Source organism: Lactuca virosa, chromosome 4 (assembly GCF_052849685.1).
Source record: "Lactuca virosa cultivar CGN04683 chromosome 4, Lactuca_virosa_CGN04683_v6, whole genome shotgun sequence".
Lineage (NCBI taxonomy): Eukaryota > Viridiplantae > Streptophyta > Magnoliopsida > Asterales > Asteraceae > Lactuca > Lactuca virosa.
Genome location: NC_136429.1, coordinates 391746931 through 391767382, shown reverse-complemented (window position 1 = coordinate 391767382; position 20452 = coordinate 391746931). Strand labels below are relative to the sequence as shown.

The 20452-nt window shown below is 42.8% G+C and overlaps 1 pseudogene; it reads right to left on the bottom strand.

Moving 5' to 3' along the window:
• Positions 1-16253: 16253 nt before the first annotated feature.
• LOC145106431 (L-type lectin-domain containing receptor kinase IX.1 pseudogene) lies at positions 16254-18211 on the bottom strand (annotated as a pseudogene).
• Positions 18212-20452: the final 2241 nt, after the last annotated feature.

Sequence of the window (20452 nt, the reverse complement as noted above, 5' to 3'; positions counted from 1 at the left end):
ATAAAAAAAATAAAAAATATAATAATAAAATATCATAATAGTAATAATAATAATGATAAACAATTATTATTATTCATTATAATAATAATAATAATAATAATAATAATAATAATAATAATAAAGAAAAGTCATAGTGTATAAAATGAGGAGTGGAGGAGTATTTTCGGATGTGGCATGCCCGGCCGTATGGTATCTGTGTTGGTTGTTTCCACGAGTGACCCAAGTTTGATTCTTGCCCCAAACTTGAATTTTTTGTATTTCGTCGTAGATCCGTCGGTAACGACGGTTCCGTCGGTATTCCGTCGGTAGGTTTTTAATGTAAATCAGATATACGCCTTTTTGCTCGAAGACTGAAACACTAATTAAAAAAAAACATTCGATCTGTGAACTAACCCTCTCCAACACAGTGAACGCCTCCTCCTCCTTCTTCCCCATTTTACCGATTTTTTTCCCTCCGTTCGGTGGCGTTTTTTCCGGCATAGCTCCGGCGCATCTCCCGGCGTATCTCCCAGCGCATCTCTCCCTTTGGTGGAACACCACTTTGCTCGATTTCTTGTCTAGGTAAAACCCTAAAATAACTTCAATGCATCTATTTTAATCCCCAAAAATAACTTCAAAAGCTGTCAAATAAACACATAAGTTCCATGATTAGGAATTTGCCACTAGTTCCAATGCTTCTATTTTAATCCCTTAAAATAACTTGGTCGTTCCTCTAATTTCCCACTACTCTACAGTTTTCCATTCACATGTCGCCTCGTTCACAATTTCCTCACAATTTCCTCAGTTATGCTCTTTTTTTTTAATGTTTCATAATCTAGTCATTTTTATTCTTTAGTAAATTATTAGAATTCTTTTTGGTTTGTTTATATGGTGGGTAACAGTATCTGGTATCAAGATTTGGTTGTATAAGGTTTTACTTTCAAAGTCAAAACATATATCTTATTATGAAACAGTGGAATTAATGATTTGAATATTTTATTAATTTATGAATTGTATAATGGAAAATTGGGACAGATTCTAAAAATGTGACAGATTATGAACTTTTGTTGTTGTATTGTTGCATGTGACAGATTATGAATTATACATGGCTTATAAGACTAAAACTGTTGATTGTTTCTATTTTAGATTATATGTTAGATTAAATGGCATGTTATATTTCTATCATGTTTACTTTGGAGTTCTAACAATTGTATATTAGTAGTTGTAGATTGAAATGTTGTCTAATAGAGAATGGATGTACATGAAGAGACTTGATAGTAATCGTTTGTTTAATACCCAATGGCCACATTATGTCATTTTTTTTTTGGATTTTGCTTACTCGAACGCAACAAACATCCAACGTATTATTAGGGATGGGGTGGAAGTTTTAGAAATTAGATGTCCATGTGCGAATTGCAAAAATATTTATTACCACTCTCGAGAATTGGTATTTAACCATCTTATTAGCCGAGCATTCATGAATAGTTATTCACTATGGTATTTACATGGCGAAATGTATTCATTACAAGAGGTTGGTCAATGTTCGAACCCAATACCACTTCAACACATGGGTCAAAGTTCAAATCCTGAAACGACTCAACACATCAATAGCGGTTTTGATGATTATCGTAGATACGAGGAGATGGTTATCGAAATCATGCACCAACCCGAAGCTTCTTATTATCAACAAACACCACAACACCCAAATCTTGAAGCCCAAAATTTTTATAAAATTTTGAAACAAGCGAGTGAGCCTTTATGGTACGGGTGTACAAAATCTTCCACACTCTCTGCCACCACTAGATTATTGGACTGGAAATCACAATCTAATATTTCAGACACATCATTTGATAGACTACTTTCGATAGTTAAAGACATTCTACCAATTGGCGAGAAGCCTCCTAATAGCTTCTACGAGACCAAGAAAATGTTGAAGCCACCAAAATTGCCTTCACAACGGATTCATGTGTGTATAAACCATTGCATGCTATTCAGGGTCAGTTTGTTGAGCTGGATCATTGTGTAGTATGTGGCGAAAATAGATACAAAGACAAAGGGAGGAAGGTTCCTAATTTGGTCTTGACTTACATGCCGATTGGACCGAGACTTCAAAGGCTGTTCTATTCAAGGAAGACAGCCAAACATTTAACTTGGCATTCAGATCATCCAGTAGATCCAAAAACGATGATACATCCCAGTGAAGGTAAAGCATGGAATCATTTTGACAGAACCTTTCCTGATTTTGCAAAAGAAACGTGCAACATTCATCTCGGGTTGTGCACCGATGGGTTTAGTCCTAATAATTCAAACACAACTCCCTATTCATGTTGGCCGGTGTTTATCACTGTTTACAACCTACCCCCTTGGTTGGCTTTTAAACATCAGTACATACAACTTCCGTTGATCATTCCCGGGAAGAAGAGCCCCGAACAGAATTTGGATGTTTTTTTACAACCTTTGATCGACGAGTTGAAGATGTTGTTCACAGATGGCATTGAAACATATGATGCCTATCGAATGACCAATTTTTAGATGAAGGTTGTACTTTTATGGACAGTTAGTGACTTCCCTTCTTATGCAATGCTATCCGGATGGAGCACGCATGGTACTTTAGCTTGCCCTTATTGCATGCACCAAACATAATCATTCCGAGTGTCATAGAAAACATCTACCCGAAAGACACATATTCCGAAATGATACAGTTAATTTTTTAAAAGGCAAGAAAGTGAAGGGTCATGAAGTGCCTATTCCGTACCCAACCGGAGAATATATATTGGGAGAAAATCCAACATTTCCCCACTGTATACAACGGTTATCCTTATGGTCCAAATTATATAAAACCTCATGGTTTTGGTATTACACACAACTGGGTAAAGAAGAGCATCTTTTGGGAGCTTCCATATTGGCGTCACCTGTTGATCCGACACAGCCTCGATTTGATGCATATCGAGAAGAATTTTTTTGAAAATATGTTTCAGACTTCAATGGGCACCCCAAAGTCCAAAGACAATATAAAGGCAAAAGAGGATATTGAGATGCTTTGTGACCGACCTATACTAAACCCCATCATGGAAAACAATAGGAAGACTCGGAAGAAGCCTGGAGACTACACATTGGAAAAGGAAGATGTTAAAAAAGTATGTGTTTGGTTGAAAAATGTCAAATTTCCTGACGGGTATGCATCTAATATCGGGAACTGCATAAACATCAAAGATTATAGTTTTTATGGTTTCAAAAGCCACGACTGTCACGTGTTTATGCAACGGTTGCTTCCCCTAGCCGTAAGAGGGTTTGTTTCAACAAAAATATACGAGGTCATATCAGAGATATCTATGTACTTTCGAGTATTATGCTCGAAAACGTTGCATGTTTGCGACTTGTTCGATATGAAACGTAGTATTAATCAAACCATGTGCAAGTTGGAGCAAATATTCCCTCCTGGCTTCTTTGATTCCATGGAACACCTGGTCATACATTTAGCAGATGAAGCTATTGTTGGTGGTCTGGTACAATACAGATGGATGTATCAATACGAGAGGTAATCACCCTATTTTAATATTATATATCCAACATTTTTAAAGTTATTTGTGGTATTCCTAAGATATCATTCATACTTTTTAAATATAGGAAACGGGGCATAATTAAAAAAAGAATCAGGAACAAAGCAAGGGTTGAGGGTTCAATCGTCAATGAACATCTAGTGAATGAACTTGCTACCTATTGTTCTTTATATTTTGACCCGACGATTGATACATGCCATAATCGAGAGGCACGAAATTTCGCACCGCAAAGTCATAGGTTTTCGAGTGGAGAAGCTCCACTTAGCATCTTTGTCGTCCCATCAAGAAGATTATATGAAAAAAGTGGAAAACGAAAACCTTTGAGTGATAAAGACCTTCACAAGGCGCACACCTACATATTACTTAATTGTAAAGAAGTTAACCCTTACATCCTCGAGTTTGATGAGCTGGTCATGAAAACTAATCCAAATGAATCGGTTTCAGATTTAAGAGATAAATTCTTTGCTGAAAGGTTTGAAGACAGAGTAAGTAGAACCAGTTCATTAGTATTGATTATTATTTACGCATCATTAACCAACACAATGTGTGTATGTTTTCATTTTAGGTAATGAATAAGACACCCGATCGAAGTGCTAAACACTTAGAAATTATAGTTGAGAAACCATCGAGACATGCTCATTTTCATAATGGGTATTTTGTAAATGGTTATAAGTTCCACACTCAACAATACGGTGAGGGTCGTGTGACGAATAATGTAACACCCATAAAAATTGAGCCAAATTAAAACATTTTAATTCATTCAAAAACCATTAAGTTCATACATCTCGTTTTCAAAAATAGTTTAAACATCAGAGTATCCCCCAGAACCATATTACGTAAATCATAAAACATGAGGAGCGGTACGATCACGCCTTCGCCTTGCCACGATCTCCTGAAGTACCTGAAACAATACACTAAATTGTAAGCCAGAAAGCTTAGTGAGTTACCCCCAGAATACTAACCACACATAAACATACTCATAACATATCACAAATAGAACAGTCATGCACATCGGGCCTACTGTGTGACTGGTCCGCCCGCACCGGGCCTTCAGTCAACCTGGTCCACCCTCCGAGTCTAGCCATGTACATCGAGTCTACAGTGTGATTGGTCCGCCCGTACCGGGCCTTCAATCCACCTGGTCCACTCTCTGAGTCTACAGTATGACTGGTCCACCCACACCGGGCCTTCAGTCGGCCTGGTCCACTCTCCGAGCCTCGACACGTATCGTCCGCCCTCTTGGGGCCTTTAGCCTATCCGGACCGCTCGCTGGGCCTTCGGGAAATCCGGTCTGCCCTGGGTATGTTGGTCTACGGCACAAAGCAGGACCCGCCCCAACCCAACCCCCGTCAAACAACCATGTGCACATAAACAATTAATCGCATAACAAATCCTTAACCAGACAAACAGTCTAACAGATCACATAGCATATCAACATCCTAACCAGGATTCTGACCTAACCGGTCACTAGCATAAGATTACCCTATATACCGGGTACCGACCTTAACCAGGTCACTAACATAACATTACCCTAAATACCGGGATGTAGATCTAGCAAAGCAATAACATAACAAACAATACCCGAATTTCCATCCGACAAAGGGCCGACCTTGGTGCCGTAGACCCTATCGATATAGTGAGGATAACTCACCTACAATTGCCGACTAAAGAGATACGACCAAGCTGCTCCGACCACCGACACGAACTTCACCACAACACACTACCAAAGAACCAATACCAAAATTACCAAAATACCCTTGGAAGTCAAACTGGTCAACTCTTGGTCAAAGTCAAAGTCCTCAGTCAAAGTCAACCTTCCTGGTTGACTCTACTCGCCGAGTCAACCCGTCGACTCGTCGAGTTCTTATACTTAGAAAACTCCCATAACACGACTCAACTCGTCGAGTCGCTCCAAGACTCGTCGAGTTCAATGATCTCGGAATCCCATCATGTCCAACTCACTGAGTCGCCAACCGACTCACTAATCCAAAGCTTTAACCAAAAGAGGTTGGGTTCTGCGACCAGACTCGCCGAGTCCAAGAACAGACTCGTCGAGTTCAAGGCAATCTTCAACAGACTCGCCGAGTTGTTCTTCCAACTCGCCGAGTCCATGCACATGTTCATACAACTCGTCGAGTACACCCATGTGACTCGCCGAGTCTCTTCAGTTCTCAATCCATACAGAGGCTTTTCGAGCCATGCAGGGGCTCCAATCCATAGATCCACTCTTCTACAGCCTAACCCTCACATAAAGTTGCAAACTTTACGTGAAACCAAGGAGATATAAGCCCAAAACACTCTAGGGCTAGGGTTTATGACAAAGGGGCTTCACCAATAACTCTTAGATATGAGCTTTATGACATTATGGACCATCACAAGCCTAGATCTGAAGTAGCAACCTCAGATCTAAGCCTCTAACTCGAAATAGCTCACAATCATACCAAAAATGCCCCAAATCTCAAATGATAAGAGATCTAGATATAAAAGAGCCCAAGCAACAGATTAATACCTCCAATATATGCTCCAACTGAAGTAGATCCCGGATCTACACCACTCCTTTGCAGCAAGTCTCTTGATCTTTAAGCCCCTTTCCAATATTTTCTCCTCCAAGGCTCTATTCTCTCTATTAATGGAGACTCACTCGAATCTAGGGTTTCCTGAAACTCTCTGGGGGAATAGGAGGCTGGGAGAAGGACATAAAGTCCTTTAAATAGGGTGCTACCCTCGGGATTAGGGTTTTCTCATTCCAGCACCAACTCGTCGAGCACGTCTTCCGACTCGGCGAGTTGGCCACTTAACCCGCGATCAATCCCGCTCCGACTCGACGAGTAGCACACCTACTCGTCGAGTAGCTTCCATAATTTACACATAGCACCCTCCAACTTCTTGCTTCCGAACTTGGGATGTTACAATTCTCCCCCACTTAAATTAGGCTTCGTCCTCGAAGCCTGCGGCAACACAAACTTCCGGATGATACTCCCACAATGCATCCACTGATCTCAAACCGACCCAGATTCCTTCAAACACAGTTATCGAATCCCTAAAATTCATCACTTCCCTTGCAGGGTCCTGATAACTGCTTCAAGCCGGCCACCAGCTTCTTTTCTCTGATGACAACACTCAACAACTAAGTGCCACCTGAAGACACTGCCTTACTTCCGTCTTACGCATTCATTCGCAACCTGCGAAAACTGGATACCACAAGACCCACTGAGCTCCGCCAAGACACTAATCCATCTTCCTTCGCCCAAGATTGGCGCTAACCCTGATAACTTGCAACCTGGAACGAATCCTCATGATGGAATACCCCAGATTGGAATACCTCCACATACATAACTCAAGCCTACAACCATACTTGGAACTAAGGACCTTGTCCTTACGTCACCCTCGAACCCTTCGGTTCGACACAACGAAGTGCAACCCACTCACACCTCCCTATCACGATCTCTAGGTCCTTGACCTCCGACTGTAATATCCTTATACAGTCCTCAACACCAGTCCAGACTACTCCCGAGTCTGTTAACCTGCTGTCTCACCTTCCTCTGTCCCAATCTCCAATCTGGAACCACTTTCCTCCTCCTCTTCCAAGGAGACTGAAAACATGCCTGCGCATCATCCAACATTGCCACAACCTCAACGGGTATCCAACCCGTATGCGCTTCCATATATCTGGTACAATCCCAGTGCTTACTACCAAGCACTTTCGATCATCCATTTACTCCACTGCCTTCCTTTCAGAGGACCCAAACTCCTTCCGGAGCTACATAACTTCCCTTTCTAGGAAGTCTACTCAACAACCCTTACCGCACCTATAAGTGCCACAGAGCTAAACTCCACTCTACATTATCCATCTAGAGCAACTGCTATTCTCAAACTCCCATATACTCCGAATCCGATCACATAACTAACAAGGCCCACGCACGACCTCCAGCCAACTTCATCATCATGATCAATACTTGGGGCCAGACCATATCGATTACTATTGCATGGCGACACAGCCACTCATTCTCCGCATACAGATCTACTAACACATACAGAGTCTTCAGCATGACTGGACCGCCTTACCAGGCCTTCAACCTATCTGGACCAGTCTCAGAACCTTCAGCATGTCTGGACCGCCCTCCTGGGCCTTCAGCCTGTCTGGACCGTTCCCCGAGCCTTCGGTCTGACTGGTACGCCTTCCGGCCTTCAGTCTATCCGGACCGCTCAAAACTGTCGTACGTCACCATGAACCATCCTTCCCGGGAATCTCTCCCATGCAGTCTGTTCTAGCCCTCTTGGGGTTCCGAACTCCAGTTCCATTCCCGGAATCCTTTCCATGGCCTAAACCCAGGCCTCACATCGACCAACTACCTCACCTGCAACCATGGTCTGTTCCCTGCCCCACTTGTCTATCACTTTCTCCAATCATGCCACACTCTCGGCAAACAACACTGATAAATCTAAGCAACTAACCAACCCTGGATACTTGCTGTTTCACCGGAGAATTTTCCAATTCTCCCCACTTAGTGTACCAACTACTAACTTTCGCTGACAAACCGGCGTAACTCGATCGACCTTACTTGATAAAGTTCCCCCTCTTTTCCCGGAACTAAATCCCTCCGGGTGAGCAATCTCCGCAGAACACTCTCCTGACATCGCACATCCCGAACTCCAAGGAAGTTCGAATCCCAACTGAACACTTCTTGCATCGCAGTCGCTATTCCTAGCAACGAGATCGTATATCCAATCTTCCGATCACCTATCCTCTTGGATGCTAACCGACTACAACCCCTAACTACTAAGATCCTCAATCATACCATGATTCATGCGAAAAAGGCGAACAAATTTACAATACCACATCATCAACAAGATAACAAGATATCAAAATGGAAACATACCCGCAGCTGCATTCGGCTCTGCCCTGACCTCCTCTTCTGTAAGCTGGAAAGCGCGTCCCTGAGCCCTCGGAGGCTCCGCTCCTCCCTGACCTCCACCTATAATCCTCAGAGTGGCCGATGCTGGATCCTGCACCGATGCAGCAGCAAACTGTGGGCAGTTGGCCCTCAAGTGTCCAACCTGATGGCAGTGATAACAAATCCTCATATCCTATACCGGGGTTGACTGACGGCAATCCCTCGCATAATGCCCCTCTCTCCCACACTTGCGGCATGCACCACCGGACCTACAAACTCCGGTATGACCCTTCCCACACTTCTCACAAGTGTGGCTGCTCTGACCCCCAATCCTGGAGTCAACGGTTTTGAACCGTTTCGGCGCCGGCTGCGACTGCACCAGGGCCTACCTCTGCTCTCGCAACTGCAACTCAATCTCCAACTCACGCCGCCTGGCTGCCTCCTGCGACTCTAACAAGGTATTACATCTCTGCGTCGACACAAACTTTCTAATATCCCTCTTGAGCATACTCAGATACCGGTACATCTGAGCCTGCTCCGACGCGAACTCCGGCCAAAACATCGCCCTCTCAGTGAACATCCTGGTGATCTCCGTCACCGACTCCGAATTCTGTTTCAGCTCCAAGAACTCCTGAGCCAACCTCTCTCTCTCTCTCTCTACCCGCGGAACATAACGAGTACTGAACATCTCTCGGAACTGATCCCAAGTAACCGCAGCCCGCTGCGCATCAGAATAAGATCCCGTAGTCAACCTCCACCAATCCTTCTCCCCGAGCCTCAAAAGGTTCAGAGCACACCTCACCCTCTGATCCGCAGGGCATGAAAACGTGAACAAACAACCCTCAACGTCTGACAACCATCTCATAGCAACGATCAGATCCTGAACTCCATCGAAAGTAGGGGGCTTCGTATTATCGAAGTCCCGATACTGAAAACCTCAACCGGTTCCTCCCCCTGCCGCTGCTACAGCCACTGTAGCTGTCGCGGCAGCCGTCTACGCAAGAGCTGCATAGCGCTCATCAAAGTACTCAACCATGGCGGTCTTGATCGACCCAAACATCTCTGGCAACTCAGCCCTGAACATGGCAGCAACCTCATCATGCAGGATCTCGCGAATCCTGGCATCCAACTCATCTGTACTCATCTGACCAATGACCTCGGGTGGTACTGGTCCATCCTGACCACCCTCTCCTGATCCCGATCCCGAACCGGATCCTGCCCCGAAACGTCTCGTAATCGTCATACTGCAATACACCAACAAGACCCTTAGACACATCATATACCCGCCCGGGGAACTATCTCATAACTGATACCCTAGAGAGTTGTGACTTCCTTGATACGCGTATGGGTCCTATGCCTTCAGTAGTACAGGCCCATACTACCTTCCACACCTACCCATATTTGTCTCAAGTATCACCATAATACTCTAACCATATACACACACACGGCGAGCGCTCAATCCTCACTCCTAGAGGAAAGCTGAATATCTCATATAAGGAAAACCCTAGGCTAGTAGGCATCACATAATCAGGCAATTCTATCATGCAATTCCTTAAATTCCCTAGCCTAGTACTAGCATGTTGTACTAACATATCACATAATCAATAACTTGTATGGTATTTTGGGGTCTACTTACTGGCTCCGGCTGATCGTACCCTCTGCGTCCTCCTTTACTTATTTTGAAAACCTTTTGAAAACTATTTTCAAAAATCTCTCCTTGATTTGAGACTGGATTCACACGAATGTTCCTCCAATTCACTCAAACCAAGACTCTGATACCAACTTGTAACACCCATAAAAATTGAGCCAAATTAAAACATTTAAATTCATTCAAAAACCATTAAGTTCATACATCTCGTTTTCAAAAATAGTTTAAACATCAGAGTATCCCCCAGAACCATATCACATAAATCCTAAAACATGATGAGCGGTACGATCACTCCTTCGCCTTGCCACGATCTCCTGGAGTACCTAAAACAATACACTAAATTGTAAGCCCGAAAGCTTAGTGAGTTACCCCTAGAATACCAACCACACATAAACATACTCATAACATATCACAAGTAGAACAGCCATGCACATCGGGCCTACTGTGTGACTGGTCCGCCCACACCGGGCCTTTAGTCCACCTGGTCCACCCTCCAAGTCTAGCCATGTACATCGAGTCTACAGTGTGATTGGTCCCCTCGCATCGGGCCTTCAATCCACCTGGTCCACTCTCTGAGTCTACAGTATGACTGGTCCGCCCACACCGGGCCTTCAGTCGGCCTGGTCCACTCTCCGAGCCTCGGCACGTCTCGTCCGCCCTCTTGGGGCCTTCAGCCTATCCGGACCGCTCGCTGGGCCTTCGGGATATCCGGTCCGCCCTGGGTATGTTGGCCTACAGCACAAAGCAGGACCCGCCTCAACCCAACCCCCGTCAAACAACCATCTGCACATAAACAATTAATCGCATAACAAATCCTTAACCAGACAAAAAATCTAACAGATCACATAACATATCAACATCCTAACCAGGATTCTGACCTAACCGGTCACTAGCATAAGATTACCCTATATACCGGGTACCGACCTTAACCAGGTCACTAACATAAGATTACCCTAAATACCGGGATGCAGATCTAGCAAAGCAATAACACAACAAACAATACCCGAATTTCCATCCGATAAAGGGCCGGCCTTGGTGCCGTAGACCATGTTGATATAGTGAGGATAACTCACCTGTAATTGCCGACTGAAGAGATACGACCAAGCTGCTCCGACCACCGACACGAACTTCACCACATCACACTACCAAAGAACCAATACCAAAATTACCAAAATACCCTTGGAAGTCAAACTGGTCAACTCTTTGTCAAAGTCAAAGTCCTCAGTCAAAGTCAACCTTCCTGGTTGACTCTACTCGCCGACTCAACCCGTCGACTCGTCGAGTTCTTATACTCAGAAAACTCCCATAACACGACTCAACTCGTCGAGTCGCTCCAAGACTCATCGAGTTCAACAATCTCGGAATCCCATCCTGTCCAACTCACTGAGTTGCCAACCGACTCACTAATCCAAAGTTTTAACCAAAAGAGGTTGGGTTCTGCGACCAGACTCGCCGAGTCTAAGAACAGACTCGCCGAGTCTAAGAACAGACTCGCCGAGTCCGAGGCAATCTTCAACAGACTCGCCGAGTTGTTCTTCCAACTCGCCGAGTCCATGCACATGTTCATACAACTCGTCGAGTACACCCATGTGACTCGCCGAGTCTCTTCAGTTCTCAATCCATACAGAGGCTTTTCGAGCCATGCAGGGGCTCCAATCCATAGATCCACTCTTCTACAGCCTAACCCTCACATAAAGTTGCAAACTTTACGTGAAACCAAGGAGATATAAGCCCAAAACACTCTAGGGCTAGGGTTTATGACAAAGGGGCTTCACCAATAACTCTTAGACAGGAGCTTTATGACATTATGGACCATCACAAGCCTAGATCTGAAGTAGCAACCTCACATCTAAGCCTCTAACTCGAAATAGCTCACAATCATACCAAAAATGCCCCAAATCTCAAATGATAATAGATCTAGATACAAAAGAGCCCAAGCAACAGATTAATACCTCCAATATATGCTCCAATTGAAGTAGATCCCGGATCTACACCACTCCTTTGCAGCAAGTCTCTTGATCTTCAAGCCCCTTTCCAAGATTTTCTCCTCCAAGGCTCTATTCTCTCTATTAATGGAGACTCACTCGAATGTAGGGTTTCCTGGAACTCTCTGGGGGAATAGGAGGCTGGGAGAAGGACATAAAGTCCTTTAAATAGGGTGCAACCCTCGGGATTAGGGTTTTCTCATTCCAGCACCAACTCGTCAAGCACGTCTTCCGACTCGGCGAGTTGGCCACTTAACCCGCGATCAATCCCGCTCCGACTTGACGAGTAGCACACCTACTCGTCAAGTAGCTTCCATAATTTACACTTAGCACCCTCCAACTTCTTGCTTCCGAACTTGGGATGTTACAAATAACTTTGGAGTATGTGCGAGAGGGGAGACGTATAATGATGAACAAGAGTCAAACGACTACAACATATTGTAAGAGATCTTAGAGGTTGAGTATTATAGTAGCGGGCCCTCGACTATTGTTTTGTTTAATTATATTTGGTTTGATAATAAAGATGGTGTAATAGTCAACAAAAAGAAGTTGATTGATGTCAAAACCAACTCTCGACTTCAAACTGACGACCCATTTTGTTTAGCATCACAAGCAGAACAAGTCTTTTATACACCATACCCTTACATGGCAAATGAGATGAAAGATAAGTGGGCGGTTATCAAAACAAAACCAAGAGGGGTATTTGAAGTCACCGAAGCTGAAACGGAAGCAGAAGAAATCTTTCAGGGTGAAGAACGGTTTGAGTCACCTGTTACTGTAACTCGTGCAGAACGGTTGTGCCTAGCCTCAACTATAAATACATATGAGAAAATATCTGATGACGAGAATGAGGGATCTAGGGAGGAAGACGAAGAAGAGGAAGGTTCTGAAGACGAAGATTATGAAAACGAGTTGTTTTATTCAGAAGAAGAATTTGAAGATGAAGATGATGGGGGACGAATATTAGGAGCATTATCTTTTGTTTATGTTAGGAGCATTGTATTTGTTGATGTTAGGAGCATTGTCTTTTTTAACCTTATAATGAAACATTGTTTTTGTAATGAGTTTGGTATGGACATCTCGTTGTTTTAAGCATTTGTTTTGTCTGGACTTATGAATCTTATATTATATATCTGACCATTCTTGTTCTATTAAATGCAGCATGTCGGGTAATGGACAGAATGATAAAGGCCGGAAGAACAACCCTTCTTCTGGCAGTACGGGGCGTAGGGGGAGGGTATCCCCTAATTCTACTGACGAGCCACGTCATACGACGTTGCTCACACCGATCGACATGCCTATGATCACTGGAGTCGCAGGCTCCAATAGTCAAGGTGTCATTGCTCCGCAAACCAACATGGCTGATCATCTAGCAGACTTAGTCGGGGTTATGCGCCAGGCTCAACAGATGGGCTATGTGTCCCAGCCCCAACCCCAACCCCAACAGATGAGCCATCGATTACACCCCTCACAGATAGGCTATTGGCCCCGACCTCCACTTACACAGACAGGCTATGGGTTCCAGCCCTCACCCCCACCCCCGCCCCCACCCCTCCACCCACAAAGGGGTTGTCGGACCTCACCTACAGTTTTGAGAACCCATGGTGGTGATGGGTTTCAGGATTATTTTTTTGAGGGTGGAGGCATAGAGATGTCGACGCCAGATACACCGGTCATGCCACACACACCACTGACGCCACATGGCTCCGCCTCCAGAGATATTCCGGGCGATCATGGCTCGAATGCTGGTGATTTTGATGACTCATCGTTGCCCGTTATCCACAAATAAGGGGATAAGTTAGTGTTTTCATCTTTTAAATATTTAATTTTTGATGTTGTAATTACACTTATATAATTTTTTTTTGTAGGTTTGGTGATCATTCTGTCCACAACGCGGTTATGGATCTCTTTTGGCAGAGTATGGAGGATGTGTGGCCTACATATAAGAGCATCACGGAAAAGACTCGTAAACAGATGTTTGCACGTTTTAGGGTAGTATATTAAATATTTATTATTGTATCTTAAACTCATTTCTTTTTACTTTCTATTTTAAGTATACTTTTTATTTTTTTATAGACAAAATATAGGTGGTACACACCGGAGAATGAGGCGATATATACAGCATTCAATAATGTCCTCAAGGAAAGATATAGGGACCGGATGAATGATTTGAGGAAGTTATCTGCCAGAATGGCACGACGTGATGGGTTACCACTTAAAAAAGATTTTTCTAAATACTTTCAAGAGATGTATCAATACCGTCCCCATATGGTACCAGAGTCTGTGTGGCCACGCTTGTGTGATGTAAGAGATACAATATATTATTGTTTTATTTTGTTGATTTTTATTAGTTATTATATTATTAAATATATATTTCTTTTAACAGCATTGGAGCACAGAGAAATGGCAAAAGTCGTCAGATGCTGCTCAGACGAACCGGAACACCCCTGATTCCAATGGGAAGACATCAAGGCATACGGCTGGTAGCATAGGATATGCCGAGCACCGTCGTAGATTGGTTGGTATCATAATTGTAAAATTTATTATTCTTGTTTTTTTAACACTGACTGCATCAATTATACTTTGTCTTTTATGTAGAAAGCACAGCTGGGTAAAGATCCCGAATTTTGTGATCTATACGTGAAGACACATGGCACCAGTGAGTCGAAGAAAAGATATTTCGAGGGCGAACGTGAAAATATAGAATATTGCTCTGAAACAGCCAAAGATGCAAAAGTACATTATTTTTTTATATTGACTGTCTCAATTTTTTTATATCTAGAGGGGTTAGTGATGAAATATGGAGAAGACCCGGCAAACCATAGGCACGATGCGGAGGTATGGGTTGAAAGCCAAATTTGGAGAACAGGAGGAAAAAAGAAGGTTCATATCTATGGTATAGGAGCATCGGATGCCAATTTTGTGGTTTCTGGGATAACATCTTCCGAATCTACTCGGTCCACCCAATCCAACAACAACACACAAAAAGAGGTATGTTGTTATTATGGATAAAATTGATTAAAAACAAAAGTACATTGTTATTATGGTTAAAAAGTTAGGTGGTTTGTTGTGCTTATGGATTACATTGATAATAAACAAAAGTACATTGTTATTATGGTTTACAAGTTAAGTAGTATTTTGTTATTATGGATACAATTGATTAAAAACAAAAGTACATTGCTATTTTTTTATAATAAATTCAATTACATTGTTATTATCATTTTTTAGGTTGATAGGTTACGTGAAGAAGTTTCTAACATGCGACAATTCCAAGAACAAATGGTACAACAAATGGAAAGGATGGCGAGGATGATGAATGGTACAACAAATCAAGCCAATGATCCCCCTCATACTCCACCTCATACTCCACCCGAGGATGGTGTATAAGTTATGCATGTTGGTATTTGGAATGAATGTTTGTTAATTTTTAGTTGGTATGAATGTTGTGACAATGGAACAAATGAATGTGTCCACTTATTTTGCAAACTTGGTGTATTTGGAACACTTTTTGTGTATTTTGAAACCTTAATTGTAGTGCTATTATGTTTGTGTTTACTTATCTTGCATATTTGACAAAAAAAAAACTGGAAATATTTTATATTTAAATTTAATAATTAAATAAAATGACTATTACCGACGGAATACCGACGGAAATGTCGTCGGTAAGCACGCCCGTCGGTAAATAAGTCCATACCAGTCAAAAGAGAATTCCGTAGGTAATCCGTCACAATTCTGTCGGTATTTTTTTCCGTAGGTACTCCGTCAGTACTATATTCTGTAGGTATTCCGTCGCAATTTCGTCGCAAATGACTTCCGTCGGTAATCTGTAGGTAAGTGTCCGTCGTCGATATTCCGTCGCAATTCCGTCGCAATTTCTCGCCGTAGGTATTCCGTCGGTAATTTACCTACGGAATATGGCCGTCGGAATTCCGTAGGAAATCCGTCGGAATTTCGTCGCTAAGAATTACCCACGAGCAATTATGCTACGGCACCCATTTCGTCACAATTCCGTAGGTAAACCCGTATACCTACGGAACACCTACGGATCTTGCTGTAGGTATTTTCGTTTTTTCTAGTTGTGTAGATATCTGATATGAGGCCTAGACTTATTTTTGGAGATGGGACCAGGCGTTAAAGGGATTAGGGAAAAAATTTACAAACGTAAAGTTCGGGCTGTATCTGTAAATCATGAATGCATAATCTTTATGACTTGGTTTCTAGAACTAGATGGATGATTAGTGGGTGTGTCATATCGGGGAGTAGGCATATTTACGGGGACTTCAGGTGGAATGACATTTTTTAATGCATGAATTACTCCTTCTATGGTTAATCTCTTACTTGGATCAGGGTGTGTACATGACAACCCTACAGTCATCAAACAATTGTATTGTTTCTCATTAACGTCCTGCGATAGCCTCTTGTCAACTGTTAAAAGAAGTTGCTTCTGTCCGTATAAATGCCAAACCCATTTAACTAAATCCATGTCAGAGACTTGGTTCTCCACACTTCTCCCACTCCCAATTTCCAGTGCAGTGACACCAAAGCTAAACATATCTGTTGCCTTGTTAGCTTTACGTGAAGTGACATACTCGGGTGCGCAGTACCCCAAGGTTCCTGCCAGTTTAGTAGTTTTTGAACCTTGCTCATTGCTGTCCTTTAGTCGAGCTAAACCAAAATCTCCAAGCTTCGGATTGAACTCTGAGTCTAACATCACGTTGCTCGGTTTGATATCTCTGTGAATAACATATTTTTCACCTTGCTCCTCATGCAGGTGATGTAATGCAGATGCCAAACCCTGAGCTATTTTATATCGATTGGACCAACCAAGAGGGTTTTTATTGCCAAAGAGATAAGTATCAAGACTACCATTTGGCATAATTTCGTATATAAGCAAGAACTTACCCTGCTCTTCGCACCAACCTACAAGTTCCACCAAATTTGGGTGTTTCAGTTTGCCTATGGTTGCCACCTCAGCCGCACACTCATTTTCTCCTTGTGTAGAATCTTCTGAGATCTTCTTAACCGCAACCTCGTGGAGAAGTGGAATTGGAAGACGTCCCTATTATCATCGGAGAAGCCGTTTGTGGCCAAAAGCAGATCAGAGTAAGAATATTTCAATGGTGCCGACCTTCCTTCACTTTCAATATCAGCACTACTGGATGTTTTGATCAACTTATTTTTCTCTTGTGTCGATTTCTTGGTTCTTCTTCCTTTACCTTTGATCCAACAACCCTTCTTGAAAAGAATGAACACCGGAATACCGATTATCGTGGCTATGACCATACCTATGATCACACCTATGGCACCAGGAACTAAGTAACCAGCTGTCGATATACCTGATCTCTCTTCCGGGTTTCGCCATTTACCATTTAAGCTTGAATCGAACTCCCAATATAAAAGTGTATTTTTCTCTTTAAGGTTGCCAGTGCCAGCGGAAAAGCCTATGGTCACCCATTCAGTGAGAACCTCCTTAAGGTCAACATGATATGAAACGCTTGAAGTTTCTGGAGTAGGATTATTGTAGGTCCAAGATACTATCATCATCATTGTTTGAGCACTATAAGAGATTGTAACGTCAGCAACATCTCCGCTGTGATTACCAGCACTCCAAGCGGTGGTGTTAGCTGAAAAGATGGAATTCTTGTTTATCCCAACATGCTCATACAGAGGATCCCAATCAGTGTCAACAAAACTGTCGAACTCGACATGAAACATGTGATTTTCGGACGACTCTCTATAATTAGATAAGTTATAAAGACCAAGAAAGGAACCAGCAGAGTTGGGTGGGATTTGGAAATCCGCGGGGCCAAGAAAGAATGCAAACCCGTCTCCATAGTTGAGTTGATCGTTGGTGTCAATGGTGAAGGAGAAACGCGTAGTGAAATCTGAGACTTTCCCTGAGCTGGAATCCCACATTTGAACTCTATCAGCATAGATGGCCTGGCCTACTTGGCACACATAGTTCACAGGGTTCAATTGTACGGCTCCAGAAGAAGGCGCAGCACTTCCTCTATATAGGATTTCGTTATTGTTTGAAGTAAAACTTGAGATTTTGAAATAAACGGAGCTAGCAAAGGGTGTAAAAGTAAGATAGAACATGTTGCTATAGAAGAAAGTAATAAGAACATGCATCAGCTGGCCCATTGACGTTGTCTAGAAGCTAGACTACATTACAGATTCATGTACTAAGCTAGAAAGCAGCAAGCATGTCTTGTTTTATACAAAATTCTTGCCGATCATGTAAATTTGATTTGATGCTTATTTACGTTTATGAGCTGGCATGGTGAGACGAACAATGAAGGATTACAAGAATACTTTGTAGAATATAGGTTTCTCAGAGTTTGTCTGATATAAGATGAAATAATTAATACTATTTTATAGTGAAAGTAACATCATTATTAGAATGTTCTTTAGTTTGGCAAGTGATTGTCACGAGATAGAGATGTGAAATTTAAAAAGAAACTAACAGAGCATGTATGCTGGTGGAAACATGTACTTTACAAATTTACCAAATTTTAATTTACAGGTGCAAATAGACTACCAATCATAAAAAGTGAAACATCACAAAATTATAGTCCAAAATTTTGGATTTTAAACCATTGAATAATAAGACCATAAGTTATCAATTCATTCCATCAAAACATGAGTCACAGTATTCCAAAACATTATTATTAGAGTTTCATATCAAAATATCAGAGTAAAACATCTCAGGCTAAAACGTCTTGGTGTGTGCAATGTAGTCATCCCGAGCTCTTCTCTTTGCTACTGGAAGTACCTGAAACCAAAGCTGAAAACCGTAAACACGAAGCTTAGTGAGTTCCCCAACCTACCACATACCATACACATAACCACATACTGGGCCCCCGCCCCTACCACGGGCCCCGCCCGGCATCGGACAAAGTCCGGCATCAGGCCCCACCTAGCATCAGGTCCCACCTGGCATCGAGCCCCGCTCGGTATACAAATTGGTTTCTCTTAGGCCCCGCCTGTCTATGGGCCTCGCCCGCTATACATACAAGCACATAAACATACTAGTTTATAAGCAATCCTACTCTAAATGTATTTCCTATCCTAAGGCCTCACCTGTCATGGGCCCCGTCCATGTCCTACTACTGATGAGTCATGGAACCCCGTCCACACTCCTGCTGATAGTGAGATACGGCCCCCACCCCCGCCCACACTCACTTTTCTCCTATATCGGGTCCCACCCCTGCTCTGCTAATGATGAGATATAGAACCTCGTCCATACTCAGCTAGTGATGAGATACGGGACCTCGCCCACACTCACCTCCTTACCAGGCACATACAAGTATCACACAGACAACAAGTATAATCTAACATGCAAACATTCCTCGGGCACCGCCCGACATAGGACCTTGGTCCGGAATAACATACATATAAACCTTCCTTGGGCACCGCCCGACATCGGACCTTGATCTGGAATGACATACTATCATACAATGCCTAGGGCTAACCCCCGAGTTTTCCTACCATATATAAACAAAATGGGACGACATTGTACCAGTAGACCTGCTGATAACCCTCTGCCTGCTAACTGGCAATTCCCGAACTGCTAATCTTTCGGCTCCCCGAGCTATCAATACCAAAATAACACTTAGTCCAAAATGCCCTCAAAATTCAAACTAGGTCATCCTTGGGTCAAAGTCAAAATCAACGGTCAAAGTCAAAGTCAAAGTCAACGCTTCGATTTGACTCAACTCGTCGAGTTCCCATGCTACTCAGAATCGTGATAAACCGATTCAACTCGTGGAGTCTTCCTCAGACTCGTCGACTCCTGCCCTTTACAGAATCCGGGCAAACCAATCCAACTTGTCGAGTTCCTCTCTGAACTCGTCGAGTTCTTCAGTCTGTTAAGCCCTTCTTAATGGATTAAGCCACAACTCTTCAGACCTAAGCTCTATACTTCGAAATCAGACTGGAAATGCCACTAGAAGGGTAGAGTTTCCAACCTTACCCATTTATACCTCTCCTAAAGGGATTAAGCTCAAACCCTAACCCAAAAAGGTCAAGGTCTTAATCCAAACTTCATCAAAACTGCAAGATAACTCATGGGGTTGAAGATCTGAACTCTAGAGGTAAGAAAATATTGTAAAGCTTCAAGCTTTATCCACATGCATAGTCCCCTTTTAGCTAAAAAAGGCCAAAATAAAGGCTTACAGATTGCATGGGACTTCTATGGCCATAAAGTTGGCACCTTTATGCCATGAGAGTCCCTCTAGGCACTAGATCTGAAGTGTTCTTCACTTGGGAAATCCAAATCCCAAGAGTCATCTCATTTAGACCAAAAACCACATAAAGATGCTAAGATAGAGATCTAATCAACTACTAGTCAAGTTTGAGACTTGATTACCAGAAAGTGATGGA